Raw genomic sequence first — 15,404 nt, 5'->3', positions numbered from 1 at the left:
CACTAGCTTTGTGTATTGAGTCCATTAGCATGCATTACTTGGACTATTTTTATGATTTGGCATCATTTGAAATGTGATTTCAGTACATGTGGTGTGGTCATACACTTGCATTTGTCACTCTTTCAATGCTTTGAAGGGTTGGTCCTTTATGCCCTAAACATGAGTCATTGTGTATGCCTTCATGCCTAAGCTTGCAAGCTATCATTTCAATGTGTTTTGGGGGTTATTTTGCCATGATATAACTCTGATTTTTGTTGGTGAAGCCATCTCATGCTTGGTCTTATTAGGTGTAGTGTAATCCTCCCTTTTTGGCCTTGCCTATTCCATGCTTCATGCCCTCCGTGCTAACTTATTTTGGCTTCCTTCCATACATGTTTTAGACTCATTTTGGCATGTTCTATGACAGTTTTGGGTTGTATTTTCCATATGCTTCATGTATTACATAGCCGTAGTACAAAAGCCTATGCTAGTTTCAAGCTTTGAGCTTTATAGCATGCTTCATTTGTAACATGTACATGATTTGGCATCATTTCACGTGACATTTCAGAGCATGTAACATTGCCATGTTCCCATTTCTTTCACCCTTTGAGTGCCTCTAAGGGTTGTGCATTGTTGCCTTGATTATGGCGTAGTGTGCATGCATGCATACTTAGACATTTGAGCCCCCATCTCAGCATGTTTTGGTCTTTGTTTTGACCTACTTGAGCTTTGTTTGTGGCTGATTCATGCATTTGTGCCATGTATTGCATGCCCCCTTTGTAGTCTTCTTTGCTAGCCTTATGCCTTAAGGACTCTAGTATGCTATACTTGTGTTGTTTGAATGGTTTGGCATCATTTCTTACTTAATTTCAGTGCCTATAGTGTTGTTACACTTCCGCATTTGTCATTCCTTGAGCACTCTTGAGAGTTGTGCTCTTAGGCCTAGTTGGTGGGCCAATGCATGTGCATGCTTGTATATCTTCATTTCTTAGCATTATGGCCACTGTTTCGGCATGACTGAGGTCCATCCATATTCGGTTTAAGTCCATTGAGCATGTTTGTTTACATGTTGTTTGCATGCTTATATTGCCTTGCATTAAGTATGCATGTCCTTAGCATTGATAAGTTGCTCATGTTGTATTGCATTGTGCATGCGTGTATTATATTGGGTTGCATGCTTTGCATGTGTTTGGATTAGGTGTTAGTCCAAACACGAGAAACGAGGGACGTTTCATACTCGAAGTGATGAAATGTGCCTCAATTCTCGGTCGCCGATGCTCTTGATCATACATGATAGAGTTTAAGGCTTTTATGTGTTATATGTGCATTCATTTCATATTGAATTGTGCAGTTTAGCTTCTCGGTCATCACGCATTGAGATACGTGATTGGTGGCCCGAGGGTCGAGAACTACACTCCCTTGAGATAATGAAATGATTGGGAGGGTGGTTGTGCACACATATGTTGCAAATACATTGCCATGCCCCTTCTTGTTCTCTGTTACAGCAAACTGGAAGTATGGCAGCAAAACTGGTCAGCCGACCAAAAAAACTAGCTGGTCGACCACTTTTTCTGGTCTGCAGAAATGGTAGGTGGTCGGCAGGTGGTTGGTAACATCAACAACTGGTCGGCAATGCTCCTACAAGTTCCCAAGGTGGAGTAGACACTATCTGGAGCCTTGTGCAGAGTTTTGAGAACAATTGAAAACAGAGGCAAGTTGGGGCATCGCGATGGATTTCCGAACGAGGCGATCGACCATGCATGCGCTCCTCGCTCCAAGGCCCTTTCTAATTTGCTTTACTTACTACTTTGTTAAGCTAGCTAATGTTTTGGTTTTGTACTTGAGTAGTTAATGCGCTTAATTATTCATTTGTGTTGTAATACTAGCTAGTTAACTAGGATTAGTTAATTAGCTTGTCTTGTAATAATTAGTTTAATTAGCTTAGATTAGCTAGTTAGCTTATAATTCGGACCCTTTGTCGAGGGGGCACAACTGTTGTAACAAGCGTGCGTGTGTGCGATGCATGTCTTCCAACCCCCATTTCTTTCTCCCTTTTACTTACCCACTTACGATGGTTAGTTCTAGGGCATGTTTCAATTAGCATCCTTATGCTTCGCATGCGTGCACCCATTCATTCATATTACATGCACCGGGCTTGGCGCATCATACTAACTGCATTGTATTTCAATACATTTACTTGAATACGTGTTCAACAGCATGTTATCAAGTTGCATTCGCATGACATCTTAGAATAGTCGCACCTATCTTAGTTGCATTTTTGCATGTGTTGCATTAGCCATCTTAACATGAATTAGGATCATGCATGATTTCTAACTAGTTGTTTTGGCTCAGAGTACACTGTGAGTGTTTACGCTTTAGCATACTGCATGAGATGTGTATGTTGCCATGTTAGCATGCTTGCCATGAGGCTATTTGCTTAACTGATTAACTGCATGAATGCTTGTGGATGAAGGTTGGATTGCTTGAATTGGAACAATTCATTGAAATGCGAGTTTTAAAGCCCACTTGAGGGCGGCAAAATCTACGACTTAGCGTACTTGCAAGTAGCACCTCTAAACCGTTTTCAAACAAACAAACATGAAATGTTTTGTTCCAACGTAGACGATCTAGTCTATACTTGTATGTTGTGCGCATCACATAGTAATTCTAGGTTAATAACCGAAATAAGAACGCATGTGTTTTCAAAAACAATATATCATGATAGTAAAGGCCGATCTTTGATCGGGCGAGCGGGGGTACTCATTGCATGACCTTCCTCTTTCGTACCCAAGTTCCCGAGCCGAGGCAACTTTGGTGATGACGGACATGTGGCCTTAGGCACGAGTCAGGGTTTCCTAAATTTTTCAAAAATAAAACATTTAAGTGGCGACTCTGTATCTGGCAAAGCAATCCATGTTTGGCACTTCTTTATAAAAATCAGTTTTCCAAAATGATTTGTCGAATTTGGACTCTTTGGTGATTTATCGGTCTCACATTGCACTTTGTGAGATTAGATTCAGAACCGTGACACGAATTCGAACTGTAGTAGCTAAGAACAAACAATTTCGCGCCCTCGCACGCGCAGCCGGGAGTTCTCCGGGCGGTCTACAGGCCTCATAAAAGCAACATAGAAGGAAAGTAGTAAGGATTAATATTAAGGTGAGTTTTATTATACCTTGAGTCACCATAATATATTTTACGTATGTTTTGGGTTACTATAAATTATTTTACGTAATCTATGTTTTATAAATTATATTAATATTTTGATTACGTTAATTATTTTCTGAACTCTATTTACTTAAATTGAAACCATGGATATGTTTGTTTTTCTTGTAATTAAGTGTTTTGAATGTTACTGAGACTAGTTCTGAATGTTATTATGTCTGAAGTTAAGACTGGTTTGTTAATGGGATTTAATCCCTAAATTATGTTTTTATTTTGTATAGAAGCTTGATGTTGACTGATGTGTAAATATATATATAACACTTGTTTTGTTCCATATAAGTCTTCACAGCTCATTAGACGTTATATTTTACTATTTATAGGCTTCTGCTAGCCCTATTATTGTATTATTGTTAAAGCAGGCCTTTGGTAATATCGAATTACTGGCCAGTCACTTCTTTACTTCCTTGGGGCGAGGGTTGGGTTGTGACAAAAACCCTCTTTTACTTTTCAAATCAAACCCCTAGATTTAACCTAAAAGCCCTAAGTCACTAAACTTTTCAAAGAGAAAATAACTAAACTAAGAATTACACTAAAGTTAAAGAAATCCATACCTCAAGAGTAGAAGAGGAAAAGAGCAAGGGTAAAACTTTGACGGAGCCGAAAACAAGGGTAACTCAAAATATAATATAACTCATCTTAACTTTAATACCTTACTCTTCTTTTCTACTATCAAAAACCCTTTCAATTGCCATTATTTTTTCTTCCTTCTCTCTTACCTTCTTCTTTCTTTTCTTTCCTTTCTTCTTTCTTTTTCTTTCTTCTCTTCCGGCGGACGCCTCCTCCTTTTATAGGAGGAGAGAGCAATACGTGGCAGATTTTGATAATAATTAGGAAGATTCATTCTTATCTTTAATAGATATTTAGAATAATTACCTTTTGACCCAATATTTTAATATAATTATATACATAAATTAATTCTTAATTAAATTACACTTTATTATATACTAATGAAAAATTAATTATTTATTTTAGTACCACACCCGTTATTATTATTATTATTTATATTATCTATATTATTATTATTTATATTTTGACCCCTAAACTTTTAATAATTATATTATCTTACAAAATTACGCATAATAATATATAACAAATTATATGTTTTCCGAACTGAGATTAAATAATATTAGTATAAATTTTACAGAATAATTAAAAATCTGGGTTGTTACAATCTTCCCTCCTTTTAAAATTTCGTCCTCGAAATTTGTCATGTGTAAACTATCCGCTGCGCACTCTGATATATATATATATATATATATTAGATGATTATCTGATAGAAAATAGTACCTCAAAAAAAAAAACTTTACCAAAAATAACTCCCTGTCTAGTTGCCAAAATTGTTTTGGGCCAAAATACGAAATAAGAAGCGACTTTAAAAACTTTTCACACGTTTTATTTACGATAAAAATAAATAAAAATGAGAACATAATGACAGAATTATATGCAAGAATTAAAAAAATTTGAAATGAACTTTTCATTGATGGGAAATAGTTTCAAAATTAGTATCTTTATAATTTGAACCCACTTTTAAAAACATCAAAATAATTTTTTTTTTCTTGAATACTGAACTGAAAATTATATGTATTTAATTATATTATAATTTTTTGTGGGTGCTTGAGCCCGACATCCTTCTTTTCTTGTCCTTTTTTTATTATATAAATTATAGCGAATATCCTTCACAAATTAAGCACACTAAAAAAAAAATTTATTATATATATAATCATATAAAATTATAATATAATTAAATCGACGGACAAAATATAATAATTCGGTACTAATTACCCGCTATCTTACATCTTAAATGTGCATGTGTCTTATGCTCCAATGATGACTTTTTTTTTTTTTTTTATAAACCATTACTCTGATACCATTTGTCACGACCCGCTCCCCGTACCCAAGGGTTAAGCATCGTGATGGCCAGTAACTAAAGTTACCTACAGCAAATTCTTAAACAAAGCAATAAACGCAAGCAGAAGTAATATTCAAATAAGGGTACGAAAATAATCATTGGAGCTCCTATTTTTATTACAAAATTTATTGACTAAAAAGGCCGATATTTACATATAAAAATGACAATAAAAGTACTGCGTGTGTCTATTCCGCAGTCCCGCATCTAAGACTTTCCAAAGCTATTTCTGAATTGTATTATTTCCTGAAAATTGGTAAACAACTATAAGCACATGGCAGAGTGAGAAATATTATACCAAGAGTATAAGGAACACGAAATAACCATGGATAGTTATGTAGCCAAAACATTTACATAAACAAATCATTTGAGTAGCAGAAATCATTTAAGTAGCAGAAACTGAAATACAGAAATTATGTAAGTAAATGACCATAACCACGGTACTGAACAGAACAGAACAGAGCAGAGGCCATAGAAGTGACAGTCAGAACAGAGGTACGGATTCAAGAGGTGGCTCGTACGGATTCTAGAGGTGGCTTCCACGATAGTGTAACACTTAGCTCCGCACAACACTTTGGTCCGCACAGAACAGAGGTACGGATTCAAGAGGTGGCCCGTACGGATTGTAGAGGTGGCTCCCACAATAGTGTAGCACTTAGTTCCGCAAAGCACTTTGGTCCGCACAGAACAGAGGTCAATGGATCAGAGGACCACAAGTAACCAAACAGAGGCCAATGGTTATTTAAGTCCCCAAAGGCGTGGGACTCCCGTGGTGGTACTTATAAAACATAATTTTATATAAGGTTATAACCAAATATTCTTTAAAATATAAACAGACATGTCCATGGATTTCCTTTTAAGCAAATAGGTTCAGAAATAAAACCACGTAACTGAAACCTTTATAAAACATAACTCTTGTTAAAAACATAACTTGTATAAAACAGATTTTGGTAAGTCAAAATATACGTAAAATACATTTTGATAACTCAAAATATAATATAACTCATCTTAACTTTAATACCTTACTCTTCTTTTCTACTATCAAAAACCCTTTCAATTGCCATTATTTTTTCTTCCTTCTCTCTTTCCTTGTTCTTTCTTTTCTTTCCTTTCTTCTTTCTTTTTCTTTCTTCTCTTCCAGCGGACGCCTCCTCCTCTTATAGGAGGAGAGATCAATTGCCATTATTTTTTCTTCCTTCTCTCTTTCCTTGTTCTTTCTTTTCTTTCCTTTCTTCTTTCTTTTTCTTTCTTCTCTTCCTGCGGACGCCTCCTCCTTTTATAGGAGGAGAGATCAATTGCCATTATTTTTTCTTCCTTCTCTCTTTCCTTGTTCTTTCTTTTCTTTCCTTTCTTCTTTCTTTTTCTTTCTTCTCTTCCAGCGGACGCCTCCTCCTTTTATAGGAGAAGAGATCAATTGCCATTATTTTTTCTTCCTTCTCTCTTTCCTTGTTCTTTCTTTTCTTTCCTTTCTTCTTTCTTTTTCTTTCTTCTCTTCCTGCGGACGCCTCCTCCTTTTATAGGAGGAGAGATCAATTGCCATTATTTTTTCTTCCTTCTCTCTTTCCTTGTTCTTTCTTTTCTTTCCTTTCTTCTTTCTTTTTCTTTCTTCTCTTCCAGCGGACGCCTCCTCCTTTTATAGGAGGAGAGAGCAATACGTGGCAGATTTCGATAATAATTAGGAAGATTCATTTTTATCTTTAATAGATATTTAGAATAATTACTTTTTGACTCAATATTTAATATAATTACATAAATAAACTAATTCTTAATTAAATTACATTTTATTATATACTAATGAAAAATTAATTATTTATTTTAGTACCACACCCATTATTATTATTATTTATATTATCTATATTATTATTATTTATATTTTGACCCCTAAACTTTTAATAATTATATTATTTTACAAAATTACGCATAATAATATATAATAAATTATATGTTTTCCGAACTGAGATTAAATAATATTAGTATAAATTCTACAGAATAATTAAAAATCTGGATTGTTACATGGGGTGTCCTAAATAAGTTCACTTTTTTTCTTTTTAGACTAAAAAATTGAGGAAAAAAATATGGATGTTTGAGTTAACTTTTTGACTTTTTATAGAAAAATATGTATTAAAAATTGTATAAATTAGGCCAAGTTTGGCATGTGGCCAAAAAGTCAAAAAGTTATTCAAAAAGTCAAAAAGTTATCATTGTTCACCAAAAGTCAAAAATTACGACTGCACAACTCACAATCCTAATTTTCCCTACACACTAATTTATACAATTTTTTAATACACATTTTTCCATAAAAAGTCAAAAAGTTAAACCAAACAGCCATATTTTTTTCCTCAACTTTTACGTCCAAAAAGTCAAAAAGTGCACTTATTTAGGACATCTCAAACAATCCTTTAGTGTGTAGGGAAAAATTAAGATTGAGAGTTGTACAGCCGTAATTTTTTACTTTTGGTGAATAATGATAACTTTTTAACTTTTTAAGTGATTTTTTGACTTTTTTTTAACTTGTCAAACTTAAATATGGTATATATATTATATTCATTATATATATTATGGTATATATATTATATTCATTATATATATTAGATGCTATAATTAAATTTTATCATATTAAGATATTTATATTTGTGCCCACTCTTACCTTACTTATATATAATCCTCTTCATTATATTATAAGATGCATAATATTAAATATATTATATTATAAGATGCATAATATTAAATATATACATAATATAATATTATTTTTCTTAAAAATTGAAACATTGAGAATCCGAACCCTTTCATTTTTATCACGCAAGAATAAGGTTTTGATACTACGATGGATCGAATTTGCTTTGCTTTGCTTTACTCGATGACCCAGAATCGAATCAGATTTTTTGAAAATACAAAAAAAAATTGAAATGGAATCAATGAACCATGTGTAAATCTGACACTTTCAGGCATCAAACAAAATAAATAAAAGTTCAGCTCATTACTCGAGTTTAGATCTTGTTATTTATCTTTTCTAATTTTTAATTCCAATTGACAAGTACCGCTTTTAAGAACAAACTATTTATCTTTATAACATTATAATAAAAAAATTATATAATTATGATTATTTAATGAATGTTTTTCTTTAATAAATCTCATTCGTAAAATTTATGCTTCATTTAATCTTTTTTTTTTTTAACATTTTATTAGGTACTATTTAGTGTAATATGATCAAATCACTTTTTAACTTCCTACGCTTGTTTTTATTTGAAAATTAATATATAATAAAAAATAACAATGATTTCTTATTCTATGGATAAAATCTCTTCATTATTTTATGGAGAAAATCTTTTCTTATTTTAAGGAAAAAAATCTCTTCGTTATTCTACAGAAAAAATCTCTTACATTTTCAAAATCCTAAATTGTCTATCTTCTAAAAATTTCTCACTAAATGTTGATATGAACTTTTACACTACAAATGCATGCTGATAAATAACATCTTCTCATGAAATCATATACACACTCAATGTTACATAAGTGTAAGAACATTAACATTGGGTGCGACTACCTATTTGGAAAAATAGTAAAAAGTCACTTTTTGATTTTTAACCTATTTTGAGTCACATCACCTCTCTATTTTCTTACATATTTTTTCAAAAAAAAAGACAACAAAAAAAAACATACTCATATCAAAATATAATGTGAATATTCACAGTTTATAATTAATATACAACTACCCTTGAAAAACTAAACTTATACTAATGTGAACAATTACACTGCAATGTGAAAATAAAAGTGAAAATTGACTATTTTTATTGTTCAATGGTAACAAAAATTATTGTTCAACCAATAAGCATAGCAACAAAAATAACAAACATACAACTAACCTTTTAAAAAATAAAATTCATATCAAAATACAATGTGAATGTTCATAGTTTACAATTAACATATAACTAGTCTTAAAAATAACTAAAATTATACTAATATGAACATTCACACTGCAATGTGAAAATACAAAACAAAATTAAAAGTAAAAAAAAAAATCGACTATTCTGATTGTTCAATGGCAACAAAAATGATTGTTCAACCAACAAGTATAGTAACAACAAATTATCAAACAATATATAAAATCATCAAATAGTTTATATATATTAATGCACATTTTTAGAAAAAAAAAATTGTATATAATCAACTCCGACATAATATCGGTGAATAAACTACACAATATCGATGGCTACACAAACCAACAAAGAGACTACAACTTATGTATAACAATGGCGAAAAAAAAAATTTGTTCATAGCCGATTTATCATCATCTCTATTGCGAGTTCATCATCATTTCTATTATTGATCTGCATATACAATAAGCATTCTCTTTCAAACATTCTTCTATGACATGACCTTATTATAAAATAATGGTGGAGGAAGATCTTTGATCAAATGAATCCCTCATATTGAGGCAAATAAAATACTAAGAATAATAATATTTTATATTTATATACAGTTTTTTATATATATTATAAATGAAAATATCTAATAATAATTTACTATCACCTAAATATATGATATATAATATAATATATATATATATATATATATATATATATATATATTATAATAAAAGTTTATAAGGGTAAAATAATCCATATAATACTTCTAATATGAGAAGAAAGACTTATTGAAATATAAGTTCAAACGTATGAGATTAGGTGGAACATAAGAATACTTTGTGAACTATTGGACTATTAGTCCTCTAAATGAGATTTATAAATAAATCTCTCTAATTGGGTTATAATTTTTTTTTTTTTTATAAATAATTTACACACAAGCCAAAAAATAAACAAAACAAATCATTGGAAGGCAGTGAGTATTCTAATCCTGTAAGAGTCCAGTTCTTGACGACAGTTATGCTGTGTTTTAGACTATAAATTTAGATAACGGATGGAAAGGGGAAAAAAATTAAATTTCATTTACATTATGACATTGCCCTTACTTTTTTTTCTTTGTCTTTTTTTAATACCTTTTATTTATCAATTCTATCAAAATTTATAATTTAAACATAATTTTTTTTTAAAAAAAATCATTAAATAATGAGTCTTTCTCATTCAGTGACGTGGTAATATTGTAAAGTACTAGATATCGGAATCTACAGATTTCACGACAGTGCACCTCGTGCTAAAAGTGTGGTAGATGGGGTCATAATAATTGATGGATTTTGTAGATATAATAATAATTGTGAATTTTATTATTAATTTTCATATCTTTGGAGATCTCTTGCATGTTAAAGTCGGATCACTCCACTAATTGTTCACATGCATTTTAAGTGTTCATTTAGTAACTTGAATTTTTTAATAATTTTTTGATTTTTTAATTTTTTTTAAAAAATTAGTGTTTTGAAATTAATTTTTTTATTGAATACATAGAGTTGTGACAAAAAATAATTGATTGATATGAATGATATGACATTTTTATTTATTTATTTTTGCTCTTTAGTATTTTTTTTTTTTTTTTGGACTTTTTCAGCATAAAAAAAAAAAATCACAAACCAAAGGGGTTTAATAATATTTTCATAATAATTTGTGAGCTAAAAAAATGTGTATATCTCAGGCAAAATGAGACTCACATGGGATATGAAATTATTAACTCACTTGTATGTTTGATTTACTCTCATCCTATCTTCTGCTTTGGATTGTGTTTTTTTGTCTTTGATTTTTTATCTTATTAATATATCTTACGTTTATTATCCTTCCATTTTAATGGTATGACATAAAAGACGTAAAAACGGATGATATTACAAGAAATAGTTATAGAGTCAGTTCAACTTAGCATATGATTGTGTTCATCTAATAAGAATGCACCACATGTTTTATTGACAAAAATGTATAGATCAAATTTTATAAGATAAAATAGATAATAAGACAAATTGTCGCGAGAGACATTAACTTAGCAAATACTTCTTCTGCCCCATTTTGTTAGTCCTTTATGAAAGTTTTAACTTTTTTTAGGAGACATTCAATTAACTTTATCGAGTAGATTTTAGAAGCCTAATATGCTTTTTAAAACTTTTTAAATTTTGTTTATTAAAAACGAAAATAGGCCAACAAAATAACCAAAAAAAAACACTAACACATAAAATTAAATTTCATTTCATTTGAGTTTGGTAGGCAACAAGACTAACCTTGGTGATTCAAATTGTTCAATTTTTAAGATTTGTTGAGTAGAATATTTATGAAAAAATCAAGATGATCTGATATCGTTAGTCATTTGTTTAACTCATATTTATATTACAAAAAATGGATTCGATCATATTATTTTTTTATATAAATATTCTACTAAACAATTTCTAAAATGTTAACAGTTATCAGTCTCAAAATAGATCCCCCCTAGCCGCCCCAGATATAGCTATATCATGGTGACCATGGTCATACACTAGACGAACCACCCAAGCTGCCTCCTAGTGAACCATCTAAGCTACCCTGGCGCACCACCACCTAAGCCGCTCCTGTGGTCCACCACTCAAGTCACCTTCCTTGGCACACTTCTTATGCCGCCTCCTTGGCGTGCCACCCAAGCCGCCTTCCTTGCACACTCCCTAAGCCACCCCCTTGGCGTATCACTCCCTAAGCCGCCCCCTTGGCGTATCACCATCTAAGTCGCTCCCTTGGCGTAAAATACATAAAATACATTTTGATAAGTCAAAATATACATTTTGCACACTCCCTAAAATACTTGTATAAAACAGATTTTGGTAAGTCAAAATATACGTAAAATACATTTTGATAACTCAAAATATAATATAACTCACCTTAACTTTAATACCTTACTCTTTTTTTCTACTATCAAAAATCCTTTCAATTGCCATTATTTTTTCTTCCTTCTCTCTTACCTTCTCTCTTACCTTCTTTCTTTTCTTTCCTTTCTTCTTTCTTTTTCTTTCTTCTCTTCCGGCGGACGCCTCCTCCTTTTATAGGAGAAGAGAGCAATACGTGGCAGATTTCGATAATAATTACGAAATTCATTCTTATCTTTAATAGATATTTAGAATAATTACCTTTTGACCTAATATTTTAATATAATTATATACATAGATTAATTCTTAATTAAATTACACTTTATTATATACTAATGAAAAATTAATTATTTATTTTAGTACCACACCCATTATTATTATTATTATTTATATTATCTATATTATTATTATTTATATTTTGACCCATGAACTTTTAATAATTATATTATCTTACAAAATTACGCATAATAATATATAATAAATTATATGTTTTCCGAACTGAGATTAAATAATATTAGTATAAATTCTACAGAATAATTAAAAATCTGGGTTGTTACAATCTTCCCTCCTTTTAAAATTTCGTCCTCGAAATTTGTCATGTGTAAGCTATCCGCTGCGCACTCTGATATATATATATATATATATATTAGATGATTATCTGATAGAAAATAGTACCTCAAAAAAAAAACTTTACCAAAAATAACTCCCTGTCTAGTTGCCAAAATTGTTTTGGGCCAAAATACGAAATAAGGAGCGACTTTAAAAACTTTTCACACGTTTTATTTACGATAAAAATAAATAAAAATGAGAACATAATGACAGAATTATATGCAAGAATTAAAAAAATTTGAGATGAACTTTTCATTGATGGGAAATAGTTTCAAAATTAGTATCTTTATAATTTGACTCACTTTTAAAAACATCAAAATAAAATTTTTTTTCTTGAATACTGAACTGAAAATTATATGTATTTAATTATATTATAATTTTTGGTGGGTGCTTGAGCCCGACATCCTTCTTTTCTTGTCCTTTTTTTATTATTTAAATTATAGCGAATATCCTTCACAAATTAAGCACACTAAAAAAAAATTTATTATATATATAATCATATAAAATTATAATATAATTAAATCGACAGACAAAATATAATAATTCGGTACTAATTACCCGCTATCTTACATCTTAAATGTGCATGTGTCTTATGCTCCAATGATGACTTTTTTTTATATATATATATAAACCATTGCTCTGATACCATTTGTCACGACCCGCTCCCCGTACCCAAGGGTTAAACATCGTGATGGCCAGTAACTAAAGTTACCTACGGCAAATTCTTAAACAAAGCAATAAACGCAAGCAGAAGTAATATTCAAATAAGGGTACGAAAATAATCATTGGAGCTCCTATTTTTATTACAAAATTTATTGACTAAAAAGGCCGATATTTACATATAAAAATGACAATAAAAGTACTGTGTGTGTCTATTCCGCAGTCCCGCATCTAAGACTTTCCAAAACTATTTCTGAATTGCATTATTTCCTGAAAATTGGTAAACAACTATAAGCACATGGCAGAGTGAGAAATATTATACCAAGAGTATAAGGGACACGAAATAACCATGGATAGTTATGTAGCCAAAACATTTACATAAACAAATCATTTGAGTAGCAGAAATCATTTAAGTAGCAGAAACTGAAATACAGAAATTATGTAAGTAAATGACCATAACCACGGTACTGAACAGAGCAGAGGCCATAGAAGTGACAGTCAGAATAGAGGTACGGATTCAAGAGGTGGCTCGTACGGATTCTAGAGATGGCTCCCACGATAGTGTAGCACTTAGCTCCGCACAGCACTTTGGTCCGCACAGAACAGAGGTACGGATTCAAGAGGTGGCTCGTACGGATTCTAGAGGTGGCTCCCACAATAGTGTAGCACTTAGTTCCGCAAAGCACTTTGGTCCACACAGAACAGAGGTCAATGGATCAGAGGGCCACAAGTAACCAAACAGAGGCCAATGATTATTTAAGTTCTCAAAGGCGTGGGACTCCCGTGGTGGTACTTACAAAACATAATTTTATATAAGGTTATAGCCAAATATTCTTTAAAATATAAACAGCCATATCCATGGATTTCCTTTTAAGCAAATAGGGTTCAGAAATAAAATCACGTAACTGAAACCTTTATAAAACATAACTCTTATGAAAAACATAACTTGTATAAAACAGATTTTGGTAAGTCAAAATATACGTAAAATATATTTTGATAACTCAAAATATAATATAACTCACCTTAACTTTAATACCTTACTCTTCTTTTCTACTATCAAAAATCCTTTCAATTGCCATTATTTTTTCTTCCTTCTCTCTTTCCTTGTTCTTTCTTTTCTTTCCTTTCTTCTTTCTTTTTCTTTCTTCTCTTCAAGCGGACGCCTCCACCTTTTATAGGGGAAGAGAGCAATTTCAATTGCCATTATTTTTTCTTCCTTCTCTCTTTCCTTGTTCTTTCTTTTCTTTCCTTTCTTCTTTCTTTTTCTTTCTTCTCTTCAAGCGGACGCCTCCACCTTTTATAGGGGAAGAGAGCAATACGTGGCAAATTTCGATAATAATTAGGGAGGTTTATTTTTATCTTTAATAGATATTTAGAATAATTACTTTTTGACTCAATATTTTAATATAATTATATAAATAAATTAATTCTTAATTAAATTATATTTTATTATATATTAATGAAAAATTAATTATTTATTTTAGTACCACACCCATTATTATTATTATTATTATTATTATTATTATTATTTATATTATCTATATTATTATTATTTATATTTTGACCCCTAAACTTTTAATAATTATATTATTTTACAAAATTACGCATAATAATATATAATAAATTATATGTTTTCCAAACTGAGATTAAATAATATTAGTATAAATTTTACAGAATAATTAAAAATCAGGATTGTTACATGGGGTGTCCTAAATAAGTACACTTTTTTTTCTTTTTAGACTAAAAAATTGAGGAAAAAAATATGGATGTTTGAGTTAACTTTTTGACTTTTTATAAAAAAATATGCATTAAAAATTGTATAAATTAGGCCAAGTTTGGCATGTGGCCAAAAAGTCAAAAAGTTACTTAAAAAGTCAAAAAGTTATCACTGTTCACCAAAAGTCAAAAATTACGACTACATAACTCTCAATCCTAATATTCCTTACACACTAATTTATACAATTTTTTAATACATATTTTTCCATAAAAAGTCAAAAAGTTAAACTAAACAACCATATTTTTTTCCTCAACTTTTACGTCCAAAAAGTCAAAAAGTGCACTTATTTAGGACATCTCAAGCAATCTTTTAGTGTGTAGGGAAAAATTAAGATTGGGAGTTGTGCAATCGTAATTTTTTACTTTTTGTGAATAATGATAACTTTTTAACTTTTTAAGTAATTTTTTTGACTTTTTTTAACTTGCCAAACTTAAATATGGTATATATATTATATTCATTATATATATTAAATGCTATAA

At 30.5% G+C, this 15,404-nt stretch overlaps 2 long non-coding RNA genes across 2 annotated transcripts; one reads left to right on the top strand and one right to left on the bottom strand.

Annotated features, from left to right (window-relative positions):
• The first annotated feature begins 3,939 nt into the window (after positions 1 to 3,939).
• On the top strand, positions 3,940 to 6,623 carry LOC145794384 (uncharacterized). The gene is made up of 2 exons (XR_014334312.1): positions 3,940 to 5,642; positions 5,742 to 6,623. It is a non-coding gene; the product is annotated as an uncharacterized LOC145794384 (long non-coding RNA).
• Positions 6,624 to 13,228: 6,605 nt separating this feature from the next.
• Positions 13,229 to 14,444, bottom strand: LOC145794373 (uncharacterized). The gene is made up of 2 exons (XR_014334301.1): positions 14,171 to 14,444; positions 13,229 to 13,418 (listed from the first exon to the last, which is right to left on the bottom strand). It is a non-coding gene; the product is annotated as an uncharacterized LOC145794373 (long non-coding RNA).
• Positions 14,445 to 15,404: the final 960 nt, after the last annotated feature.

Source organism: Camellia sinensis, chromosome 1, assembly GCF_055761805.1.
Source record: "Camellia sinensis isolate YWXY chromosome 1, ASM5576180v1, whole genome shotgun sequence".
Classification (NCBI taxonomy): Eukaryota; Viridiplantae; Streptophyta; class Magnoliopsida; order Ericales; family Theaceae; genus Camellia; species Camellia sinensis.
Note: the sequence above shows the minus strand (reverse complement) of the source record. Positions and strands in the feature narration are given on the sequence as shown.